The 4,263-nt window shown below is 52.8% G+C and overlaps 1 long non-coding RNA gene across 1 annotated transcript; it reads left to right on the top strand.

Moving 5' to 3' along the window:
- Positions 1-1,043: 1,043 nt before the first annotated feature.
- LOC144248550 (uncharacterized) lies at positions 1,044-3,656 on the top strand. Its single transcript, XR_013341840.1, has 2 exons — positions 1,044-2,139; positions 3,390-3,656. It is a non-coding gene; the product is annotated as an uncharacterized LOC144248550 (long non-coding RNA).
- The last annotated feature ends 607 nt before the right edge of the window (positions 3,657-4,263 follow it).

Genomic DNA, 4,263 nt, shown 5'->3' with positions numbered 1-4,263 from the left:
TATGGGCAGGGTTTTCGGGTATTCTCGGGAGGGCTTTGGGGTATTCTTTGGTGGGTTTTAGGATATTTTTGGGTGGATTTTTTGGGGTATTTTTGGGAGGGTTTTGGGCTGGTTTTGGGGCATTTTATGGTGAGTTTTTTGGATATTTTTAGGAGGGTTTGGGTAGTTTTGGGTGGGTTTTTGGGGGCATTTAGGACGATTTTGGGGTATTTTTGGGTGGGTTTTGGGCTGAAGGCGGCTCAGCGGCGGCGCTGGAGAAGGATGGCAGCGGCGAGGGGGGCCCGGCGGGGCCCTGCCTTTGCCAGCCCCTCCTGCCGCCCTCCTTGGAATGGTTTGGGGCAGTATGGGGTTATTGAGGTAGGAGTAATTATTTTGTTGTTGTTGATTTAATGTGGGGTTTTTTTGTTTGTTTGTTTGTTGTTGTCGTTTGATGTATTTGGTTTGTAGAGCAGGAACTGTAGACAGAATCCTGCAGAAGTAATATGGAATTTGTCCTCCCAAAACCCGCCCGGCTTCCAACCACTTTCAGCACGTGGTCTTCCTTAGCAGCACATGGTTCCCCCACACTTGGGAGCCGGTGCACTCTACTTTTCTCTCCTCCTTTGCTGACAGATCCTGCTGAGGCTGAGGACAAAGCCCTACCCCTACACGGACAAGGCAGCAGACCTGGTTCGGGAAGCCAGCGTGCTCCAGGCTGCTCCAGGACTCTGATCAAACATCAGCATCCCCGTCTCTCACGTTGATGGTACGTGGTAACCCCTTAAGAACAGAATTCCACCTTTTCTAACCCTAAGCAGCAAACTGGGGACGGATAACTCTAGAAATCCTGTCATGTAAGGACCTCCAGGATTCAGCCCTCCATGTGTCCTTGGTATCAGAGGTTGGAATTGCAGAGTTGCCACTTTACCCCCAGACGTAATTTTTGATGTGGTTGTGCCACTTTAACAGTATTTGAAATCTCTCTTCGTGTTCTTGCAGCAGCATTTTCGAAGCACAATGGAAATCTAGCCCTTCTGCCGGGAGCGGTTCACAGATTCGTGGAATCCCAGAAGGGTTTGGATGGGAAGGCACCTTTTTTTAAAGCTCGTCCCGTTCCAGCCCCTGCCATGGGCAGGGACACCTTCCACCATGCCAGGGTGCTCTAAGCCCTGTCCAGCCTGGCCTTGGACACTTCCAGGGATCCGGGGGCAGCCACAGCTTCTGTGTGCAACCTGTGCTGAGGTGCCCTGAGGAAATGTGTGAGCCGGAGGGAGCCGGGGCCGGGCGGAGGGAGCCGAGCTGTGGGAGTGGGCGAATGGAGGCGGGAGCGGGCGGGACTAGGCGAGCGTGGGCGAAAGCGGCCGAAAGGGGCCGAGGAGGCGAGCGGAGCCGAGCTTTGCCGAGTTCAGCCGAGGCGAGCCGAGCTTTGCCGAAGAGGCGAATGGAGGCGAATGCGGCCGGAAATAGCCGAGCGTGGCCGAAAGTAGCCGAAGCTGGCCGAGGAGGCGAGTCCAGCCGAACGGAGCCGAGCTCTGCCGAGCGCAGCAGCCCGGGCGGGGCTGAGCCGGGGCGGAGCCGGGGCGCCGGGAGGATCCCCTCCTGTCCCTCTCTCTCCCGCTCCATGCTCCTGCCCGTGTTCAGTTACCTCTCTTTCCCCCGTTTCCGTGTCCCCCCCAAACCCGGCTCCTTCCTGTCCTGTCCTGTCCTGTCCCTGCCCCGCTGCTCCGTTCCATTCCCCCTCTCGGTGGTGTGAGATGAGATTTGAGCCCTTTCTGACACCCACGCGTGCTCTTTGTGTTGTCAAATCCCGCGTGTGAGCCAGAAGCTCTCCCTGCCTATTTTGCAGGTGGATGTGCCATTCAAAGCCCTGGAGGCAGGGCTGAGCACCGGCGAGCCGCGCGTGGCTGCTCTGCACAGGGGGCGTGGCAGGAAACACTCGCTGAGTGCCGGAGGAGCGAACGGGAGCCTTGGCCCTGCCATCCTCTGGGATCTGCGGGGACACTGCAAGCACTGGCAAAGAGCCGAGAGCCATGGGAGCAGCGCTGAGCGAGGCTGTGTCCCAGCCAAGGAGTTCCTCCTGTGTCCCTTAAGAGGATACCCCAGGGCTGGTTTTCTGCATCAAGACTTCTGATCAGACCATCTGTAGACCTCTGGCTTAATGTAAATATTTATTTATATGTTTGTCTCTGACAGCAAAGCACGTATCTCCTGACTTCCCTGCTATTCAGTATCTGCTGAACTGGCTGTGCATTTTTCCTAAGCTAAGGAAAACCCTCCCTCTGATTCTGTAATTTCCAAAGGAGCAGCATTGAGTCACTTATGTTTTTCTTGTCTCCATAACTTTAGCTTGACTCGTGCTCAAGGACAGGAATGACTCAAGAACTGTATGTGGTGAATTGTTAGTTTGGCAGGGGTTTTTGCAAATTCAGGGCTAAAATGTGATGTAAGAAAAGGCTTTTATTGCAGCAGTTAGATTTTTGCAGCATGGCAGATTTTCAAGCCTCTAAGTAAATCACTTCATTCAGATTTAAACTCTCTTGAAATATGCTTGATATGTTTTGGGGTTTTTTTCATTGTTATGCTACTTTTCGTTTTGGTTTGATTTGGCTTTCTTTTTTGCCTGGCGTGGGAAAATTTTACAGCTCTCACTTTTTTCTTCTCCAGTTGAGTATAGTGTTACCTTCTTAATTCAAAAACCATTTGCTGTATGGAAAAAGCACCTTGCCTTTGTGAAGGGCCAGGTGGGAACTGTTTTAATGGCCAGTGGCACAGCCCTGTAGCACACAATTCCCAGGAAGTGGGGAGCCCTCTGCCAGGCAGAGCCACCTGGCCAGGTTCCTGCGGGTGCTGCTGCTGTACCCGGCTGATGAGGTGAGAAGCAGCTTGGCTTTATTGCCAAAATAAAACTCACCCGTTTTCCTATGAATCCCAGCAAAGTGGTCCCAAAGGCTCTGTCACTCAGTCTCTGCTTCCATTGGTGTGGAGAGGCTGGATCCCAGTTATCACCCCAGCAGTGCCCCTGCCTCCCTTTTCCCCACTTTTCTGTTCCAGTCGTGCGAAATATTCAGGCTTTGTTTTCTTCCCCCTGCGGTTCACTGCAGATCCCAGAAAACCCACAGGAGGGAAGATCATTCCTTGTGCTTCCACCTCCAGGTGAGAGAGGAGATGGTCACATCCTAGGAGCCTGATTTTGGAATGTTTTCTGGAATTGGCCCAGTGGCTTTTACTTCTGGGGTTCCTGGAGTCTGTCCGTGGCAGGTCCAGCCCGTGCTTCAACTGAGAGCCCTCAGTCCGCAGGGAAATGAACCTTTGGGGAAGTTCTTACAGCTCTGCTTAGTGCTTTATGAATGGTGATGATTTTCTGGAAGTAGGCTGTCCATTCTGACCCTTTTTCTTCCCTCTCCCTGCAGACTGTACCTGCTGAGAGGCTGAGGTGAGACCAGGATCTGTAAAATCCCTGACTCTCCGTGTTTTCCCGAGGCTGAAGCCGTGTTTGCTGTCAGTGACGACAGGGTGGGAGATGCTAAACACTGAAAACTTTGGGGTTTTTCCCCTGAACTCCCCAAGACTCTCTGCAGCTGTGCCCTGTCTATCTCTTGAAAGAGTTTCTGGATTTACAAAGGTTTTTACATTCTGCAATATTTATCTATAACTCGATTAAAAAGAATCCTACTGTATCAATGTGGTGTTGATTACTTTGTTTGAGTCGGTTAATTAAAGCGAATTGTTGGTAAGGGGTTTGAGCATCCCTTAGTTGGAGCTGGCAGCTCTTATTTAATTTCTCTTCATTCCTTTAATTTCTTTCAATTATTTCTTAAGCCATTACTGCAATTAGGATGCACGGTAAGGACAAGAGCATTTCTGCCCTGCTGGATTGGGAAATCCGAGCCCAATTCCTTGGAGAGATTGAGGGGATGGGGATCTGTGCCTCAAGCTGGGTTTTGACAGTGGGAATTTGGTGAGGAAGGAAGAGGAGAGATCCCACGGAAAGTGGCTGAGGCCAGTTCCGCTGGCTTTGGGTGCTCCTACCCCCGAGAAAATCATCCTGGCTGAAGGGAGCTGGAAGAAGCCAGGGGGCTGCGCCGGGGGCTGTGCAGGGACCCCAAACCCTGGTCAGGGGCGCTGGGCAGTGCCAGCTGCAGAGGAACGCTGCAGAGGGGCTGCGCTGGAGCCCCTCAGCTTCCATGCAGAGATGCTGGCACTGCGGGGCTTTCGGGACACTGCCGAGAGGCTCCGCTGCCAGAGCCGGGGAGTTCTCCCGTTCTTTTCTGTCGTGCTGGGCAC

The sequence above is a fragment of the Lonchura striata genome, unplaced genomic scaffold, assembly GCF_046129695.1.
Source record: "Lonchura striata isolate bLonStr1 unplaced genomic scaffold, bLonStr1.mat Scaffold_172, whole genome shotgun sequence".
Classification (NCBI taxonomy): Eukaryota; Metazoa; Chordata; class Aves; order Passeriformes; family Estrildidae; genus Lonchura; species Lonchura striata.
Note: the sequence above shows the minus strand (reverse complement) of the source record. Positions and strands in the feature narration are given on the sequence as shown.